This window comes from Gossypium hirsutum, chromosome A06 (assembly GCF_007990345.1).
Source record: "Gossypium hirsutum isolate 1008001.06 chromosome A06, Gossypium_hirsutum_v2.1, whole genome shotgun sequence".
Classification (NCBI taxonomy): Eukaryota; Viridiplantae; Streptophyta; class Magnoliopsida; order Malvales; family Malvaceae; genus Gossypium; species Gossypium hirsutum.
Genome location: NC_053429.1, coordinates 9,648,268 through 9,671,332, shown reverse-complemented (window position 1 = coordinate 9,671,332; position 23,065 = coordinate 9,648,268). Strand labels below are relative to the sequence as shown.

Sequence of the window (23,065 nt, the reverse complement as noted above, 5' to 3'; positions counted from 1 at the left end):
CTGTGGGTTTGAATGCATACATACACTTGCATTAAGTATTTTGGGTTTGGTTATGAAGAGAAGGAAGACTGTTTCTGTCCTGATCTAAAAGTTTAATTGCAAGCTTATTTGTACAATGGTTTACCGCACTGTATCGCAACGTCAGCTTTGCTACGTATCATTATCTAATCTAGCAGTTTAAACTGCATCATTACTGTACAACGGACTACCGCATTGCACTGTGCTGCATATACGCCAACTCTGCTGCGTATTAATATTTGAGTGGCTTAGTCCACATACATGGTGTATAGGGTTGGAGGGGCATTTTGAGGTCCTACGTGGTGTGTTTTTGTTGAATGAGCTTAATTGGCTCTTATGAGGTGTGATCGAGGGACAGAGAGGTGTGTTGGCTGGATGGGTGGGTCTTTTTACATGACCGCATTTCATACGCATCTGTTTGAGTGATCTAGGTGCAAAATTATCTGACTGTATTCTGTATGACTGTGTTTGACCTGGTGTGCTTGAGTTGTTACGTTCTATTTGGACGTTGGTTCCAAGTATGCTTTCTAACTCTATGAGTGTCTGTAAGTCTGTTACACTCTAGAATTGAGTTCAGTAACCCCATTTTTTAGTCTCGTTTTAAACTCATACAGAGCTCATGTAGCTCGCCCCCTAAGTGTTTCCCTTACAAGTACGCTCCATTTTGGTAGCTGAACTCCATATGCGAAGGTCTCGAATAGTCTCAGACAGTCTCGGTTGAAGATAATTTATCAGTTATCTTTCCAGTTTTGATTTACTGTTTTAATTTGTAGGGTTTTATAAAACTGTGGTACAAGTTCTGTTTTAAATTTTCAATCGTACATTTTATCTTGTTTATATATTAAGCTTAACTATAATTCTTTTGTTTGAAATCCAACGTTAAATTGTTTTCGGTTTGTCAAACTTAAAATGTGGTAGTGTTGAATTGAGACAACATGTTTTTGGCACTGAAGTAATAGCGCTTGCCTCTGACGTAATTATAGTTAGTTTAGTAACCATCATGTTTTTGGCACCGTTGCTGGGGACTAAAATATCATAAACTCTCGATTTTTATTAATTTAGCCATTTTTTATTTTTATTGCATTTTATTTTTGTTTTCAGTTTAATTTTTGTTTTCTAACTTGTCTTTTATTTGCTTCTGGCAGGTTCCTTTAGTTTATAACTAGAAAAAACATCGGGACCACTATTATTTGACAGTGAGATTGAAAGTACAATTTGCAAAAATCGTAGAGAAGTAAGGCAGAGTCGACATGGTATAGTAGAAAAGTAAGAGGACGTTATTATTATCACTGGGGAGATGGCTAATAATCAGAACAATCAGCTACCTCATGTGGTTGCTGCGAATCCTGCAAATCCAAATCTTACTCCTCGTACTATGTATAATTATGCCAAGCCCACCCTAATTAGGGCTGAATCGAGTATTGTGAGACCCACCATTGCTATGAATAGCTTCGAATTGAAGTCGAACACTATTCAGATGATTCAACAAAATGTTTAGTTTGATGGTTTGCAAGATGAAGATCCAAATACTCATTTGGCTAACTTTCTAGAATTCTGTGATACTTTTAAAATAAATTGCGTTTCTGACGATGCCATTCGCCTACGATTATTCCCTTTCTCATTGAGGAATAAAACTAAACAATGGTTGAATTCCTTACCACGGAGTTCTATCACTACATGGGACAAAATGACCTAAAAATTTCTATTGAAGTACTTCCCACTAGCTAAGACAGCGAAGTTGAGGAATGATATCACTTTCTTCGTGCAAATGGATTTAGAGACCCTATATGATGCATGGGAGAGGTATAAGGATTAATTGAGAAGGTGCCCTCACCATGGTTACCTCTACGGCTACAGGTTCAAACCTTCTACAACGGTTTGAATCCCTCAACTAGGCAGTTGATTGATGCAGCAGCCGGTGGTACTCTGAACAATAAAAGACTTGAAGCGGCTTATGAATTTATAGAAGAGATGTCACTGAATAATTATCAGTGGCAAGTCATAAAGACGAAGTCGATGAAAGTAGCCGGTGTTTTTAACGTAGATGTGGACACCATGTTATCGAATCAGGTAGAACTTTTGAATAAGAAAATTGATGATTTATATGGTTCTACGTAGGTGCATCCGGTGATGGAGTGCAATACAAATAGAGAAGGATAAACAGTCCAAAATGTTTACCTTACTGCCCTAGCACAGAGAACGAACAAATCAACTATATGGGTAATAATTATTGACCTTAGAATAATCCCTACAGTAACACTTATAATGCAGGTTGGAGGAACCATCCCAAATTTTCTTGGGCTGGTCAAGGAAACAAAAGACCACAACCCCCTCTAGGCTTCTACTACCTTACCAACAAGAGAAAAAGTCGAATCTTGAGGAGATGTTGATGAAGTTTATTTCGGTGTCAGAAACCCACTTCCAAAACACTGAAACAGCACTTAAAAATTAACAAGCATCGATTCAAGGACTCGAGAACCAAATAGGTTAGTTTGCCAAGCTAATCTCAGAAAGGCTACAAGGTAGCTAGCCTAGTAATACCGAAACTAACCCAATGGAGCAACTTCATGCAATTACTGTGTGAGATGCAGAAGAGTTAGTTGAATCTAAACCAGAACCAAGGCAAAAAATTATAATAAGTAAAGGTAAGTTTGAGGTAAGCTAGAATGAGTAAAAACTGGTTGGTAAGGAATATAAACCTCAAGTTCCATACCTAAATGTGATAAAAAAAGACCACAGAAATGAACAATCTGGTAAATTTCTTAAACTTATGAAAAAGTTACATATTAACTTACCGTTTATTGAAGCTCTTTCACAGATGCCCAATTCCGTAAAATTTTTAAAGGAGCTTTTGGTAAACAAACGAAAGTTAGATGATTTGTTGCATGTGGAGCTAAATGCAGTTTGCTCGGCCATTTTGCAAAATAAACTACCCAACAAATTGAAAGATCCAGAGAGTTTTACTATTCCTTGTTTAATTAGTAGTTTAAATGTTAAGAATGTTTTGGCTGATTTAGGGGCTAGTATTAATGTCATGCCCTATAAAATATTTAAATAATTAGGTCTTGGGAAACCCAAACAAACTAGGATGAATATTCAATTAGCAACTCAGAAGCGGATCTTCTTTAAGATTGAAGATCTCCATTTAATTTCTCTAGAAGTTTTATTAGGTTTCTTTATGTCTTGTCATTATCTTAACTTTAAGATGTTTTCATTCCAGATTATAAACTAAATTCCCTAGATACCTAGATGAAACCTTTAATGGATCTTATTATTTGATTTCTAAATTACATGATAAATACTTGATTCTTGTTCTCAATTATGTACGCTTAATTTGTGTTTTAATATTTTCAAGATATTGATTCATATTAAATGTACTTATTTCAGTGAAGCAAAAGTCCCTGTTTAAGAGTAGATCTAGCATAATTGAGTGGAGTTGCATGCAATTCTAGAAATAAGACGACATAAATCTATCGGATTAGAGTCAAATCTAATAAGGGAATTCATAAATTGAGTTAATGTGACAATAAGGGTTTTAATTAGAAAGAGATTTCAATTAATCAACCTACAGTCAGTTGTTCTTACTCTCGAAAGAATATTAACATAATTTAGGGATTTCTACGGATCAAAAAACAAGTGAATGAATCATTTAATTTAGATTCAGAATAATAAGTGAAGTCTAGGTGGATTCTTTCCTAGGTATTGTCTATCTCATTGGTTATATTCGTTTATTTTCCCAAATCATTCTCTGTTGCGTTCTCAGTAAATTATTTTAGATTAAAAACAATCATCCAATTTTATCAGCTAAATAATATAAAAATAGTAATTACTAGTACTTTTAGTCCTCGTGGATATGATATTCCCTACTCACCATAGCTGTACTATTGTTCGATAGGTGCACTTGCATTTGTTATAATTATAGTTAGTTTAGTGACCATCAATTATTTTGATTTAAATTGATTGAAGTTTACGAGGACTAAATTGAATATATGTAAAAAATGTATATGTTTATATAAATGTGAAATTGATTAAATATTGAGATGATTTATGCTGACATATGTTTAGATAAATGAATTCATAAAGAAAATTCATGTGAATTGAGGTATTGGTTGATAATGAAATATGTAATGAATACCATATTAACTGTTCGGGCAAAGTCAGATATAGTTGGAATGTCATAGGATAGGAAGAGTTCAGGGTTACTTCGAATACAAGTCGATGAGGCACTGGGTGCCAAATTACTTCGGTTATATCGATGAGACACTGAGTGTCAAACTTATTAATGAGCCTGGGCACAACTATTTACTTCAGATTTATCCGATGATGCATTAGGTGCCAAACTATTTAATTCGTGTTAATAAGGAGATAAAGGATAAAAATGAAGTGTTTATAATTGAAATGATGATGTTGAATGAGTTCTCAAAATCCAAGTGATATGTGAAAAGGAATATGCATTTGTGAAATGTGTTGAAACAATGATAGATATGTTCATTGACTACATGAATATGGAAACTGTAATGGAATGTGCCACTTTATGAATTGAAATATCAAATGATATGTGAAGAGATTTTGTCATGTTTTAATATTAGTAAAATGTATTAGATTTGATCAAAGAATGTGAGAAATGGTATAAATAACATGTTAATTACATATCATTATTAATTTTTAACTTATGAATTTAAAATGATTTATGTTATGCTTTAATTTTTAGATTATAGAAATACCACTGAGTTATACTCAGCAAGTACGGTTTTTTTTGTGTGCAGGCTAGGTACTTTTTGATTCAATTGTTAATTCAGCATCCGGCGGCAATACCATACTCAAGTGATGGTGATGTTTTTATTTTGGTCATGGCATGTACCTAAGGTGTCATTTGTACATATAATGCTCTATTTTGGATTTTGATGGCCTTTTGGGAATCATATATATATATATATGTGTATGATGAAAAAGTTATCTTTTTGAATGGTTTGGTATTTATGTTTATAAGTTGGCTAAATAATATGCTATACAATAGGTATGAAAAGTGTAACAGTCTAATTTTTAGTGGTGTCAGAAACAGTGATTTGGGATCACTAAATCCAACGAGTAAGTTTGAAAATTTAATAAATTAATATTTATGAGTCAAGTGTGATTTTTGAAATATTCTTAAACTAGTGAATTTTGTGATTTAAAAGAATTTATTAGGTAAGTTGGGTTAAAAACGAGGTATCGAGACCTCAATTTTATAAACTGAGCCGTAAATATTTTTATAAATGTTTACAGAGTGTCATTAAGTTAGTATTAAAGTTTCGTTAGAAAATTTTAATATTTTGATGGTTAATTAATTAAAAATGACTAAATTAAAAAAGGTGTAAAAATTGCTAAAGTGATTAAATAGTCCCAATAGTAAATAAGAGGGACTTAAAGAGTAACTGGGCCTAAGTGGAGTGACCGGGGCGGCATAAGTATAGAAAAATGAAAAAAAAAATATGTAATAAAAAAGGCAAAATTTGAAATAATGAAATTAAATATCAAATTGAAAAACCTACAAGTTTCTAGACATTTTCTTTATCAAATTTTCTATAAAAAACACCATTGAAAATCTCTCAAGTCTGGTTTTCATATTTTAGCTTCATGTAAGTTTAATTTTTGCTCTTTTCTTGAAATTTTTATGTTTTTAAGACTTTTACAATTAGGTCCAATTGTCTATTTCATTAGTTTTTCATTTCATGAGTGATTTTGAAAGTTACCATGGATGAGTTCTGAAAATTTATAATGAATTAACATGGATTTTAAGTTTTAAATTTATTATATGATGATTTTATTAAGAATTTCAATAGAAATTGATTTCAGGACCTAATTGTGAAAAAGTTTAGAATTAGGGTTTAGTGTTGAAATTATGAATATCAAAGGCTGTATAGTAGCCTAAAATAATTAGATAAAGTGTTAATTGAGAAAAATTAACTCATTTGATGGGTTAATTGATCAGGGACTAAATTGTAAAATTTGTAAAAATTAGGGTAAATGTGTAATTTTGAGAATTAAAGAGCATAAATTGTTAAGTGAATTAGAATTGAATTTTATGCTAATGAATGGAAAATTTTACATTATAGATCAAGAACCCGAAGATAAACGTGGAAAAGAGAAATTAGCAAATTAGTCCCTAAATATTTACAACTTCTACAAACTTACCCAGGTAAGTTCATATGGTTGAACTTTCATGATTAATTGTTAATTTAGGAATGATGTAATGTATTGTTTCATATTTTTGTTATTGAATTATAATTATTGTAAAAATATGAAAATTGAATTGAATGTTCAAATTAAGTAGAACGCAGGATTGAGTACGATCGTTCTGTGACACAAGATGAATTGATGGATAAGACCGTGGTTGGACCATGGCAATATTTAAATGTAAGACCATATTTGCGCTATGGCATTTTAGTGAAAAGACCATAACTGGGTTATGGCACCGTGAATGTAAGACCATGGTTGGACCATGGCAATATATATATGTGTGTGTAAAACCATAGCTGGGTTATGGCATCCTAATGGAAAGACCATAACTAGGTTATGGCACTATGAGATTTTAGTGTAAGACCATGGCAGGGCCATGGCAACATATGTGTAAAACCATAGTTTGACTATGGCATCAAGAAAACGATGTGCTCAAATTCGTAAGACGTTCTCTAATTTGACAAAAATTGATAAGTGAGAAATGGAATTAAGATGATAGAAATTGTGAAGTTAGTGGTATTGAGTCAATCAAGTGAATTCACCATTTGAAATTGTGAATGGCAGGAAATGTTAGTGACATGCTTGTTTAATAATTTATTATATGTATTCAGTAAGATTTATTTTTAAAGCCAAATGAACTTACCAAGCTTCATTAAGCTTACTTGTGTCATTGAATGTTCTTTGTAGATTTTCAAGAAGTTCGGAGGATCAGATCAACACATCGAGACACACTATCCAGATTTCTCTGGTAGATATTGTTATACATATTATGGTTTACATGGCATGTATAGGGTTTAATTAGAAAATATTTAAACTTGAAATATAATTATGAATGACATATATATATGTTTGTATGCATGCATTTAGTAGTGGTATTTAGTAAATCAATGAATGAAGTCATTTTGATAAGTCTATGTAAATAAGTTTCGTGATGTCCTTTTATGTTTAAAACAAGATCTTTGGCTTGTATGGTTGTTTGATTAGGATATATTGGTATATGAGAGTGTTGTGTACAAGTTAATGATAAAAAGGGTGAGAAAAATGGCCTTCAAATGGCCTATTTTCATCCCCACGGGTAAAGACGCGGGCGTGTGTCTCAGCCATGTGTGACACATGGCCTGGTACATGGGCATGTGGTTCGGCCATGTGTCCCTTGCACCTCTTGCACCTTGAAATTTCAAAACATAATGCCCAAGTTTTTACGCACAACTTGGCACACGGGCATGTAAATTGGCCGTGTGATCCCTACACCTTGCACACGACCTAACACACGGACATATGGTTAGCCGTGTGTCACAAGTCAAAGAGTTACACAGGTAAGGACACGGGCCGGGACACGACCGTGTGTCTTATATCGAATGCCCACACGACCTAAGACACGGGTGTGTTTCCTGGTCGTGTGAGCCACACGGCCAGCCACATGGGCGTGTGTCCCCTGTTCTGAAGAAAAATTTTGAGATTTTGGGAAAATTTTCTTAAGTGTTTAGTTTAGTCCCGATTCACTTCTAAAGTGTATATCGGGCCTCGAGAGCCCATCTAAGGGACAATATGAGTGTTTTATAATTGATTCTTGATATGAATAATAAAGGTTGTGAAATGTCTTTAATTAATCTATAAAGTCCGGTAATGCTTCGTAACCTTGTTCCGGCGACAAATAAGGGTTAGGGGTATTACAAAAAGTGCATGCTTATAATGTTAAATTGATGTTGCTTGAATAGCTAAATAGATAAATTTGTTGATTGTATTGAGGTGTCTTTGAAGGCATATTGGAATGGTATGTATGTGTTGTTTTGATGAATTTTGAATTGTTGAATTGATGTGTCAATTGTGGCATATTGGTTAGGCACTTAAGATTATTGTTGTAAGTGATGTTTTTGGCATAACTTTGATGATTTTGAATTGGTTGAGATATGATATAATATTTACTTATGGCATAAGTGAATTAGGGTTAGAAAACTTGTTTAGAAATGTTTCTTCAGGTATACATGGCCTGATACACAGGCTGACGCATGAACGCATGCCATACACGGAAATTTGTCACGGTTGTATGGTCTGTATGTTTTTAGGTGATATTTTGTGCACACAACCATATTTTGTTACACGGCCCAGAGACACGACCATGTGAAATATTTTGAATAATTGCACTTTTGACCCACATGACATTCGTGAGTTACACGGTTTGTTCCCACGACCGTGTGACTCCAACCCCACACGGTCATGTGTCCCATCCCTACGTGACCTTAGCCTTCCACACTGTCAGGGGACACGACCGTGTGACTTCTGTTGCAAAATTGTTCTTATCTTTTTGTTTTTGTTTCAAATTGATCACTGTTTGATATCGAGTTTATTTTAAGCTTTCGTAAGCTCGATATAAACCCGAATTTGGTTGTAATGCTTGTTATACATGATTATATGTGATGTTTTGATATTTAATTTAAATTTTAAATTTTAAATTATAAATTGCATGTAAATGATTTGTATTTGTCTGTAGCATTTTATTACTCGGGTTCAATAACTGAACCGAGTAAGGGGTGTTACAGTCAATTTCCACACACTTTTGCACAACTTACCAAGTCATCCTAAACTCAATATAATCATTAGACCAAACTTATAATTGTTCAAGACAATATAAGTACGAAGCCAATCCTAATTACATGTCACATAACCGAGTCTGGAACAATTAAAAGACTACCGAATTAGGGGTGGGATAGTGTGAGCTCCGGATGGATCTAATCGACACCTTTCACAAAATAACCTAAACAGAAACAGGAAAGCAAACAAGATAATCATTATGAATGCGTAGTAAACTGATATGAAATTGACACAACATACATTGGTCTTACGCTAACTTAAACTATTAAACCAATTTGATAATTAATATGTAATCATTGTCTTCCTTGTACTTTTGTATACATTTCCACAAAAACAACCATTAGATTAGTTTACTTATACGTCAAGAACTACTAATGCAAATCACATATATCCACGCAACAATTTAATATAGTAAAACATATGATATCCAATTCATACTCAATTTAATTAACACAAATATTTAATTTTCTCTTTCATGTAACGTTCTAATCATGCTCATTTTGCAACGTAATAATTTAATTTATTCAATCTTTTTATTCACACTCAATTCATATGTGTAATAACCGATTTCACATTTAATCTTTCTATTCATTTCGAATTCATTTGCTTACTTTTTTCGTCTGGAGAACTATAGCAAATTAACTTCGGATACACGGGACTAAAATTGCTCTCACGAGCTATAAATTGGGACATTAACCTTTATTCAATTGTACTCACACAAGCTATGGAGAATCTGCAACACATGTAGAATCTCAGCTATCGGTAAGATATCCAACATTAGTACATAATGCTTGATACAATATAAACACAGGTACAGAGTACCTACTGCATTTAAAACCCTAATGACATATCATTTGTATCCTAATCGTTTACTAAGTTCACGGGGGCCTTAACATTGTATAAATAACATTTTAATCACTGTAACATCATTCCATACAAATCATCATATCATATAAACATTTCATATTCGCATAGTACTAATAGCATATTCATACCAACTCAATCATTGCAGCCGTATACATGTTTTTCGTGCTTCAGAAAGAAATCCTAATACATTTTAAACTGTATGATATCATCAAATGCACATAATACAATCATATAACAATTTCAAATTCATTCAATATTACACATCTATTCCTATTTATCATATATTTCATATTGTATGATTTAATCCATCTAATGCCAAAAACTTTATATATATAACATTTCTAACTAACAGAAAACAAAATAATACAAACATACCAAAAATTAATAAGGTAAGTCCATAAGAACTTACTTGTCAAAAATAACAACCAACGAGAAGTTGATGACTAATATGCAATTTCTCCTATTTTTGGATTATCATCCAATTGATCTAAATCCCGATCTATAATAATTTAGTTCAATTTATCAATTCTAAACATCTTTTAACAAGTTATTACAACAATATATCAATTCTATTTCATTTTACAAAATTTCCCTAAAGTTTCACATTTTATTCAATTCAGTCCCTAAAATAGAAACATCATAAATTTCACATTTAAGCCCCATTTTTCATTTTGATTTCAATTTAATCCCTCTACAAACCTCTAAATTCAATAATTATAGAAATTTCATGTCAATTTCAAAATATTTATATTTTAATCCCTAAACTCAAAACTAACGAATTTTACTTTATAATTTAGTCCTTTATCACATCTAAGCTTAAAGGCTAACAATTAAACACCAAAAAATTCATAAATCATCAATGAAAACTTTTATAAACTTTAACAGTTTTATGATTTAATACTCAAGTTAACTTATTCAAGTTATAACAATCACAAAAACATAAAATTTACGATAAACGAATTTCAAAATCATTACCATGCAATAAGGATTGGTGGAGCTTCAAAAATGAATGCTCCTAAGATTTTCTAATGAAGAAAGAAAGACATAAAACATGACCACTTTTTTCTTTTCATATATTAAACTTATATTCATTTAATTATAAAACTTTACTTTTATTTAATGAAAAACCATCACGTAACCGTCCACTAAATCTAAAGTGGGATTATTTGCAACTTTAATCCTTGGTTTAATCATTAAATTAATCATTTATCAAGTAAAAATTAATAACAAATAACTTTTACCATTTTTATGATTTAGTTCTTATATCTTAGTTAATCGCTATTTTGACAAAATTACTAATCCAAAATTCAATTCACCAATACAATAAATTCATAAATATTTAATAAAAATATTTAAAGTCTCGGTTTATAGAAATGAAGTCTCGATACATTAATTTCCAAAACCACTAACTTTTGAACTGGTACATTTGTACCTTGACTAATTTTTCACATAACCAAATTATTAAACCAGAATTTAGTATAATAATGTAATAATTGCATAAATATTAATAAATAATATTTACCGACTCGATCGTCAAAAAAAAGTTCTGAAACTACCATTTCCAGTTTGTTGAAAATCGAGCTACTACAGATTGAATTCAATCATTTAACAGATAGTTCTTAGAGTTGTTACAAATGTCTTGTATGAGGGAGAATGTCACAGTTAAAATTGTTTTCACTTGCTAGCACATCTAGAAAGCTAGACGTGAGGTTACAATTGGAGGTGAAAAACTTGATTTGGAGAGAATTAATCGAAGGATTAATTGCTTGGTGGATGAATTTTTATTTGCTCAAGGTGTCGTTTATTCAAACAATAACTCTGATTGAACCAGGAAGTCGACAACTTGTATTGATGTTTTGGAGAAACCACCAAAAGGTTGAGTTAAAGTTAACTGTGATGGGGCATTTGACTCCTCAATATCTTGTGCTAGTATTGGAGTAATAGGCAGAAATGCAAGTGGGAAGATGCTGGATGGGATTGGTAAAAGGATTATAGTGGGTTCATCAAAGGTTCCTGAGGCTAAAGCTATAGTTGCGGGAATTAAATTAGCTATGACGAACAAATGGAGCAATGTGATGATAATCGAGAATGACTCCCAATTATTGCTTTAGATATTAAGAAGAAGAGTTAAGATCAAAGATGGAGAAAAAGGCCTATCCTTGAGGTTTTTGATAAGCAGTCATGCAACTGTCTTCTGTGAAAGTTAATATTATTAAACGAGAAGTCAATAGGGTAACGAATTGGTTTGCTAAACAAGAGATGTACATTTCTGGTTGTTGGAATCAACTACCATCTTCCTTGGTCTTTGTTTTTGACAAGGATGGTTTACATGCACCTCCATCTTTTTAATGTAAGGATCTAGGATAAACTTAGTTTTCTCATATTAGTTTATCCGGGTTATTTGATTGGTATTTTTTAGACCTGGTATGTTTGTTTATTGTTTTTTGGAGTGAAAGTTTTTTTGCCAAAGAAAAAAAAAGAAATTGAAAGTGTAAGGCCCAATTTTAGCCCGGGCCCAAATCAGAATTTAAACAAAAATAAGCAAATAATTTATAAAGTCCAAACCTTTTAAATAGTCCATTTACAGACCCTGACCCAACTACATAATACCCAACTAAACCCAAGACCTAAAACCTAGCCCAACAAATACATGGCCCAACTGGCCCTAAAGTTAAAAATTAAGAAACACTAGGGTTTCTTTAGGCGCGCCGCAGCCCCCAGCCCCCCCCAGCCCCCCCCCAGCGCCACCTCCGTACGACCTCCACTTCCGCGTACCAGCATGCCACGCTTGCATTCGGCCTTGTACCTGCATGAAGACAAAAAACATCACAACAAAAGGGACAACAACAAAAAAAGAATGAAAACAATTGTATTTTTTCTTGTTTTTATTTTCGGCTATATAAAAGCCCTAGGGATCATTGTAATTTTTTTTTACTTCACGCACAAAAAAAAATCAATACGAACGCATACTACGCATATTGAAATACAAAAAAGGTTATTAAAATCAAGAGGCGATTTTCGATTCAAATCTCTGGGTATTTTATTTTTATTTTTATTTTGGTTTCATACTTTCGGATTTGTTGTTTTTTTTTTATTTTGAAGGCAAAAATAAAAAGAAAAAGGAGGGACTTACCTTGAAAATAAGCCATGGATCTCCTTTTGCTTAGTTGAAATCGAAGCCAAGAGGAGATTACTAGGTTGAAAGAATCATTCTATCAAGTCTAAATGTGTTGGTTGCTGTTTGGGGAAGGAGAATCGGCGGTTTAAGTGGGAATTTAGGGTTTGATAAGGAAGAAAAAGAGGGATGGGAGCTTGGTTTAGCCGAATGGGGTAATGGCTTTTAGATTTTTTTACTCTATTTTTTAGAAAATGGAAGGAAATGGTGGCTTTGCTTCATTAGGGTTTCCTTTTTTACTTTTAAAGGACATGAAGTGACAACGTTTTGAGCCAATATTAATGGCTTTGAAATGGCACCATTTGGTCCTTGAGGGTTAATTTATGGAAAGTCCCTCCCCTTTGCGCTAGTTTCCAATTAACTTTTATTTCTATTTTATTTGTTTTAAATTTTCCCTAAAATTTGTGTGTTGTTGCGATTTAGACCCCGCCTGAGCACAATGTTTTAAGATCTGGAATATTTCTAGGTTTGGTCCTCGTGCATTTGCACGCGTGCCGCATTAGTCCTCAATTTAATTTCAAGAATTTATAAATTTTCCATTTTATTTTAATTTTATTTCAATTAAGTTCTTTTCATTATTTTTAAAATTCGTTTCACATTCATTTTTTTTTAATTTTGGTTTGATTATTTGATATTTTAAGCTACTTGGATAATTGTGTTTTGTCTTAAAGTTATTATTATTTTTAATATCTCATTTAAATATTTTTGTATATTCGTACATATATTATTTTGGTGGAGTTTTCTATTTAAAATTTACTTAATGCTTCTATGTATATAGGAAACTATTTTAGAAACTGCATTTTTCGTGTTTATAAAATTATTATTTCAATATGCATCTTTATATTATATTATTCTAATACTTTATAGTATCTCATTTAAATGCTTTTATGTATAATGGCACATATATAATTTATAGCAAAATTAATTTAATCTTATAAGTATTATTATTCCCAAGCTATTTTTTTTTACATTTAATTGCTTCTAAATTCGTTTATATATACATATGTTTTTTAAATCTATTAATTGTGTGCATAATTATTTTCAAAGATCATATTTTATCATGTATTTTTACTATCCTTTTATATTTTGTGTATCATTTAAATTCTCCTCCATTGTGTATATTGTCAATCTTTTTGTAAATATATATTTTTTAATATTTGGCATATTATTTGATTTAAATGTTTTCTTTTTGCAACATCATTTAAAAAAAATTATATACGTGTTCTTTATTTTTCCTATAGATTATTTCAAGTCCTAACACGTGTTATTTGCTCATTAATGCATCATTCTTTAGAAGTTGTTTTGTATCATATTAATTTTATGTTGTTTGGTATCTCATGGGTTAGTCGTTTTTGTATTATTTCATGTATATTTTTCATATTGTTGTTCTCCATCCATGCTTAGAAGTTCGATTATATTTATCTTAGATTAGTTATACTTAATTATTGGTTTTGTTAATTTGTTAATTATTAGTTGGTTAATTGGCATTATATTTTATGAGTGCATGTTACCCCATGTTTTTATTTTTTCCTTTAGTCTACAAATGTTGCATTATAATTTTCAACTTTTTAAAAAAAATTTAATTATTCCATCTTATTTCAAGTAAAATTAATATGTTTTGAGCTAGTTCTACAATTGTTTATTTGAAGATTCACTAAAACAAAGGTAATAGTTGATGTTTGGGAACTCGAGGAATCGTGTCCAACCGTGCCGGGTTTCGATTTTCTATTTGCCCAAATAATCAAATATTCCTTTGAAATTTCATCCGTACTTCAAAAATTCCTTAAAACGAAGGCAATGTTCGATGTTTGGAAATTCGGAGAATCGTGCTCTATCGTGCTGGGTTGTAATTTCCCGTTTGTTCGAAATAATCGAATATTCCTTTAGAATTTCACTCATGTTTTCTAAATTCTAAAACAAGGCAATGTTCAATGTTTAGAAATTCGAGGAATCGTGCCTTACTGTGCTGGGTTTCGGTTTTTCGTTGGACTAAATAATTGGGCATCCTTTTGTAATTTTCAACATATAAACTTTTGAAAGTCAAAATTTATCGTGTCTTCGAGGGTATAAAGAATCGTGTCCTATCATGCTGGATGTGATGTTGTATTCCTCTGAAACAAGAGAATTTTGACGACCAACTTGAGCCATTTAAATGCTTCCAAAGGAACCATATTTCAAAAATAACTTTAAAACTTAGACATAAGGACAATACTTAATCAATTTGGTACCAATTTTGGGCGTAGTGAGGGTGCTAATCCTTCCTCATACATAACTGGCTCCCGAACCCGTTTTTTCAAATTTACGTAGGCTAAAATTGATTTAAAGGGAATAAAATACTTTATTAGGTGATCTAATCTCACTTAAACAAAAAGGATTGGTGGCGACTCCACATTTGGTTTTAAAAGTCGATCCCTACTTTTTCAAAATCAAAAATAGTTTCGACAGAAAGGTTGATTTATAATACTAATGATGACAATACATAAAGTTTATAAGTTTGTTTGTATTTTGTGTTAATTGATTTGGGGAAAAATGGTCTTAAATGAGATTAATTTTTAGCATTGGTGTTTTGATAATAATTAATGTATTTTTAGAGTTGAGAATTAATGTTGTGCCAAAGGAAAATTGTATAGATAGATTATTTGTTATAATATAAACTAAATATTTTTTATAGAAATTTATATAATTGCTCTTAATCAATCACTCGTAAATTTTATTTTGTGTAAAATTTTTAAATTTCACCGAAAAAAGTAGAAATTTTTTTAAGTAATTATTATTAGGTATTGCGAGCGAAGCTGGAAACACGAATATATAGCAGATCCAAGGTTTTTTTTTTTTTAGACACACAAGTTACACTTACAAGTATGTGCCACGTGAAAAATTCATGGACAAAATGTGAATAAAATGACGATTGTACCCTCTACATTTAAAACAAGAAGATAACAAAGGAATAAATAGAACCAGAAGATAGGGATGGGATACATCAATAGAGCTGGCAAATGGTTTAAATTGGATTTTTTTTGGGCTTGGATTTGAAGGGCAAGCTTTGTCTTTTAGAAAAATTGCCATGATTCTTCAAAAAAACATAATCACAAATTTAGTCCATAATGTTTATATCTTTAATCAATTTAGCCCTTATTCTTTTTTTTAGCTAAATTTGACTACTAATATATAAAAAGAGTCAAATAACTTTTTTTAAGAGAAATTCTAAATAAAATATTAATTTTTTAATGATGTTACCATGGCAACCCGTGTGATAGTCCACATATACTTCATGCTAACTTGACACTATTTGTCTTATATATCATGCCAAAAAAAATTTAAAATTGTAAAAAATCCATAAAAATTCAAAAAAGAAGAAGCATGAAGTGCACATGGATTGCCATGCAAGCTGTCATATTTAGAAATTTAATGTTTTAGTTAGTATTTTCATTAGAAAATAGTAATTCAACTCTCTTTGAAAGGTTAATAATCAAATTTAACTCTTTTTTAAAAAGATTGAGGGTCAAATTTATTAAAAAAAGAATACATGTCAAGTTTTACAAAAAAATTAGTAACTTTTCGGTAATAGAAATCAGCATGGGCCATTAAGTCATTATTCCTCAAATCCATTCCGTTAAGTTGCACCATTAGTCACTTAATTATTAGTAACTTTTTGTTTTTATCATTAGACTATAAAAAGTTGCAAAACGATCACCCCAACGAACTAATGGAATGGCACATTAACTTATAGAGTTAAATTAATTTGGTCCCTAAACTATTGCTAAAATATCAATTTACTACTTTTAAAAATTTTTAAATCCCAATAAAATTCTAAAAAGAGTTTTCATAATTTAATTTTTTTGAAATTTTAAAAAAAATTTAAAAATATATAATCATGTGAAAATAAGACTTGTCATCTTCATAAGTACTACATGAAAGAAAAAAAAATTATTTGACCAATTAACTCAAAGACTTGTCATCTTCATAAGTATTACAAGAAAGAAAAAAAAATTATGCTATATATGCCTAATTTGATGGTGTTTATTTATTTCTAATGATTTTTAAAAATTTATTTTATTTATTAATGAAATGATTTCATATGATTCGTTTATCATATATAAATTTATGGTAAAATAACAAATATATGCTTTTGCTAAATTAATAATGCAAAGCCACATTAAAAAAAAAGGAGAAACAATGATCTCCATGCTTCAGATTGTGATTTGATATTTGCAAATTATTCTCATAATTTGTGAAGTAATCTATAGTAGTTAATAGAAAAATATCGACACTTTAGATTTCTTTAGAACTTTAAGTAAATTTTTATTTCTTTTAGAACGTTATGAACATTTTAAAATTTCAAGATAATTTTATAATTTCAAAAAAATGCATCATTGATTTTCATGTTTTGTATGTCAATTTTTTTGAGTTATTGTTAAAAAATATAAAAATATCATTAAATTGATATTTTAGTCATAATTTAGGGACCAAATTAACTATTAAGCCTATAATTAATGTGTCATACATCAATCCTTGATAGAGTTAATGGACGGATGATAAAAAAGTTACAAATTGATAACATTTGTACCATTTTATAACTTTTCATAATTGGGTGACTAAAGCGAAAACTTACTAATAATTGAGTGACTAAAGATGTATTTAAGGAATAGTGACTTAATGGCTTGCGTTGACATCTGTTAACTTGTTAACAAAGGGGTGCCTTAAATGATCAATTTCAAAAAATTGAGAGATAAAATTATTAATATTTATAATAGAGTGGTCAAAGTGTAAACTTATTAATAATTAAGTGATCAAGAATATGATTTTCCAAAAAAGGGTTAAGATTCATTCTACTAATTTTCCATCTATTACAATAATCATCACTATTCAAATGTGTAAAACTCGTGTAAAAATTAATTTATAAATGGTGATTAAACATGTATGAAATAGTAATGGATGAAAAAGTAATAGAGTGGAATAAAACTAAAAAGATAAAAAGAAAAAGTGAACTCCACTAACAAAATTTTTTATCATTAATTTTTTTTCAAAATAATCAATTCTTTTGAGTTCGACCTTTTTAGCTAATTTTTTAAAAATTATACAAGGAGAAGCCTAAGTAATATTACCTTAGATGTTTACATGTATTTTAAGTTTTCAAAATTAGACTAGTGGTTAATTCAATTAGGTTATTGGTCTGTTCATCTAGATTTAATCAATTTGTATGATTCGATTATATAAATTATTAAAAAATATTTTAAAAAAACAACTCAACTATCCATTCAATATTTTTTTAGCCTGATTCAATTGGTTTGTATTGGTTTACAAGTCAATCAATTTGATGCTTCTTTTTGGATATTCCGATTGGTTATTGGTTCAATTGCATAGTCTCATTTAGTTCAAGCAACTATGGATATATCTTTGCCACATTTGACAATCAATTAATTGTTAATGTGACATCTACGTGTATGACACGTCAGTAAAGTTAATAGATATTAACTTTTCCATTAATTTTAGGTTAATTTAACAAATAATTCAAATTTAAAAGTTAAAAAAGATAAAATTAAATTAAATAAAAAACTAAAATAATATTTTTTTAAAAAAATTAGAAGCCATATTTTAATATGCAACGTGATGGAATTAACAAAGTAGCGATCAGCCGACAAGGATATAATATTCATATGAAGGGGTGAGTTCATCACATCACATCACTAATTATTGACCACCACCAGCTTATTCACAACCTTTTTCTAATGCAATTTGCTTAAGAGAGAGAAGAATAGCAGGAAGCACTCAGGAGGAGGCCGTTGGGGCGGTAAGACACCGGGGTTTACATTTTCAAATTCTGAATGAAAAATATAAATATTAGTGACTGAGGAGTCTTGGCCATCTTTGACAATATGAACCAGTTTTGAATTTGGAAGATTCTTGGATCAGAAAAAAACTGTTGAGTTGAAAATACCATTTTTCCTTCCTCATAGGGAGTCAACATAAAAGAACGATATTCATATAATAAGCAATTAAGATTATTGATATAAAACATACTCATCCACTTCACTATGATTCACATCCTCAAGAGCCATGCTTGATGGAGACGACTCAACAATATCCTACTATTACTCCCATCTATGTTGCCTTCTATAATTGCACTCTTATCACCGTTCTCAGCCGTTGATTCGTTAGCGGCGGCGGTGGTGATGATACAGCTATTAAAATGGTGCTTCTTGAAGGAGGATGCATTTCCCTAAATCATAATTATAATTAATTTTTAATTGGGTTAGTATTTAGTAGGCTCGCAAGTCTCTTCTTTTTATTCTATCACATGTTTAATAATTCCCTTTTTAATTATGTTTTAATGATTGTAAATACATTAATAATGAATATATATAACCTCTTGAAACCCTTAATTAAATGATGAGATAAAATTCTCTTATTCATTTATGACCATGAGATATTTCATTGAAGCAATTAAGAAGGCTCCATTTACATGTATTCAATAAAATGTAAAAGAGCTTGTAAATAAAGTACCTTGTAAGTAAAAGTTTAGTATGAAAATTTTCCTGTACTTTTCATCTACTTTTTTCTTGTTATTATTATTTTTTTAATTTTTTTATAATACGTTGTCAGCATAATTATTTCCTTTAATTAGTATTACATAGAAAATAGAGTTTGATCTTATGTACAATTAGAGACAAATTTAGAATTTATCCTTTAACTATTAAAACTTATAAACCACCATTAGGTTTTTAGTATTATACGATAGAAAAATAACAAAGTTGATCAAATTTATAGGTATCACTTCTCACTCTAATCTCTTCTATTCTTTGTTCTTGTTTGATCTTGGAATTGTTATATTATATTTAGACATCTCATTAATTATTACGATTAGGTTTATGTTTTTAAATGTAAATGCTTTATAAGAATAATGCATTTGCCTCTTTTAATTTCCCCTCTTTGTATTTATATATATATGTTTTATTGTGAATTATAAAAATTCACTAGCTAAACATCTACTTACACTAATATTTTTAATATGGCATAATTCTTTAAATGTGAATGCAATTAATTTTATTCAATCATTTTATATAAGGTTCTACTAATTATGTGATGTTTTATATTCTAATTATCATTTTTTATATTAGCTTGCATAAAAATATATCTTGTAAAATTTGAAGTTTTGGCTCTTAACATATCACGCAAGAACTATTTTTCATGAGTGTTAGATGTTAAAATGCATTTAGACGCTAAAAGTCTTGGGAATACAATTACCATAGGTCATGAGGCATTTAAACAAGATAAATCACAATTTCTTCCACCATCATCTTCATGAAGGTTTGAAAATAAAATATTTAATTATAAAAGATCCACTTGAACTATGAAATAGTTAAAAAAAAAAGATATGACCATCAGAAAATAATAATTTTACCAAAAACTTATTATGATTGGATGCACTTGATGTTGCAAGATTATAAAATAATAAGTAAGTATAATTCTGCAATATTTAAGATAAGTTCTTAATTAAAATTACGTGAAAATAAAATAACTTATTAGGACTTATTGGAAAAAAAATTTGTCAACTTTTCACATGTCTAATGTGCTCCTGCAATAGCAATATCGTGAAAGGGATTTTAAGAAATACTCTGAATTAATCTCATGCCTTTCGGTGGTTGATCAAAATAACGAGCTATTAATGAAAAATCATGAAAGTTGTCCTACAGGCTCTTCTCCATTTCTAGAAGTGAATGCATCAATACACGATAATTATAGAAATGAAAGAAATCATGGTCGTGGTTGTGGCTGTGGCCATGGACGTGGTTGAGGACACTATAATTATCGTTTTCAATATGTTAACAATTATTATGACCACCAAAAGAAAAATAAAAGAGAAAAGAAAGAGAAGATCATGGCCCAAGCAATCCTTCAAAAGGCACTAAGAATTTGTGCCACCGATGTGGTATGAGTGGGTATTGGTCAACTATCCATCGCACGCTTGGACATCTTGTAAAACTTTATCAAGCCTCCATCTAAAGGAAAGGAAAGAATATTGAAACAAATTTGACCTATGTAAAGCCTAATTTTGCTCACAACGATAATGGTTTTAAAAACTTTGCTGATATGATCCATCTTGATTAAAATGATTTCTTTGAGGCTAGAAATCAAGAATTTTAAAATATATAATAATATTTTATATTTATTTCATGATTTTATAATTCTTGTTATTCATGTTTGTGTGACTTTAGTATGCTTTGATATATGTTTTCAGTGTTTACAATATCTCTTATGATGTGTTTTGTTTCAATGAAGAATGTGAATCTTTTGGTTGAAATCAAGATCAAGAATGAAGACACATATCTTGCAAACAATACTACAATACATACTATACTTAATGATAGAAAATGCTTTTTTCATTTAATTGCAAGCAATGAAAATGTCAACATTATATTGACCGCACCTCGATGTGCATGCACAGAGGCTAAGAATCAACACTATTATACTTAAATATCTAGCGGCTTTACTACAAGTGTGACAGGTCAATTATAATATTTATAGTGTTATAATGGAACACCCGAGTATTTCAAGGATCGAACCCAAAAGAGTCGCCTACAAAGTGATTCCTAAGCAACTAACATGTAAATAAGGAATCTAACTAACTACTCATTAAGTTTTATATTACGACAAATTATATCAAGGTTAATTATATTAATTTGCTAACTAACACTAAAAAGGACTAAATCATAAAATAGACATAAATTAGGCAAATAACAATTAAATAACAAACAGCGGTTGGTTGATTTGCATATTGCTAATTAACCTTTGGATTAGGGATCTAAAAGGCTTAAACTTCTAATTGGCTCAATTTTACCTTCTGGTCACCATTTTACCAAATTAGACAATTTAGTTTCAACATGGGGATATGCTATTTTACATGTAGCAGCACTTGCATGCATTAATCCAACAAGTTATCATAAGTTCCCTCATTACAATTGGCTTTTGTTTAGGAGTCAAATATTTCCTATCTTAGAATTTTTTGATGTGCAGTATATATTCCAATTACTCCACCACAACGTATAAAGATGAACCATCAAAGGAGGTTGGGAATATATGTTAGGTATGAATCTCCTTCTATAATTAAGTACCTCAAGAAATCTATTTACGACACGGTTTGTTGATTGTCATTTTGAAGTAATAGTATTCCCAACTTTAGAAGGAGAAAAAAAACAATTGGTAAAGAAAATTACATGGAATGTATCATTATCATCTCAATTAGATCCTCGAACAAATCAATTTGAACGAGAAGTTTAGAAGATAATACATTTGTAAAATATTGCAATTCAGCTGGTAGATGTATTTGTTGACCTAAAAAGAGTTACTAAATCTGATATATCAGTTGAAATGCTCCAATAAGAATTGATTTTATTGTAGGACAATATGCTAATGTAAATGAAAGTATACCCCACCTGAAGCGTGGTAGACCAATTGGTTCCATAGATAAGAATTCTCGTAAAAAGAAAAGAGTAAATACTCTAGATGGTCATATTATAGAAGTGAGTGCCCAAGAAACGGCCAAAGACATAATTGACTAAAAAACCCCAAAAGAAGTTTAAGTACCTAAAAATAGTAATAATGAAGAAATCTTAATAAGTTATATCCCTACGGGAAAATGATGAAACCAAAAAGATATAGTTGTCAACAATATTTTTATTATAATATTGCTACTAAAATAATAATAGAAAATGAGGATCTTGAACCTACATTTGTTAAGAAATGTAGAAATAGAAAAGATTGACCAAATTTGAAGATGCAATACAATTAGAATTAAATTTGCCTGCTAAACGTGAGGTTTTTGGACCTATAGTCCAAACACCTAAAGATGTAAAGCTAATGGGGTGCAAGGGTATTTGTGGGGAAACAAAATGAGCAAAATGAAATCGTTAGATATAAAGCATGACTTGTAGCACAAGAAATTTTACAAATGCTTGACATTGATTATGAAGAGACATATTCTCCTGTGGTGGATGCAATCACGTTTAGATATCTTATAATTCTAACTATACATGAAAAACTTAATATGCGTGTAATGGATGTTGTTACAACCTATTTATATGATTCACTGGATAGTGAAATTTATATGAAAATCCCTAAAAGATTTATTATTATAACAACTTGAAATTATTTAAGGATACAATTATCCTAGAAGGATACGAAGTTTCCCGGGAA

At 30.4% G+C, this 23,065-nt stretch overlaps 1 long non-coding RNA gene and 1 other non-coding gene across 2 annotated transcripts; both read right to left on the bottom strand.

Annotated features, from left to right (window-relative positions):
- Positions 1 to 1,753: 1,753 nt before the first annotated feature.
- LOC121231395 (small nucleolar RNA R71) lies at positions 1,754 to 1,859 on the bottom strand. Its single transcript, XR_005929453.1, has one exon. It is a non-coding gene; the product is annotated as a small nucleolar RNA R71 (small nucleolar RNA).
- Positions 1,860 to 12,222: 10,363 nt separating this feature from the next.
- On the bottom strand, positions 12,223 to 13,133 carry LOC121230405 (uncharacterized). Its single transcript, XR_005928382.1, has 2 exons — positions 12,830 to 13,133; positions 12,223 to 12,502 (listed from the first exon to the last, which is right to left on the bottom strand). It is a non-coding gene; the product is annotated as an uncharacterized lncRNA (long non-coding RNA).
- Between the last annotated feature and the right edge of the window lie 9,932 nt (positions 13,134 to 23,065).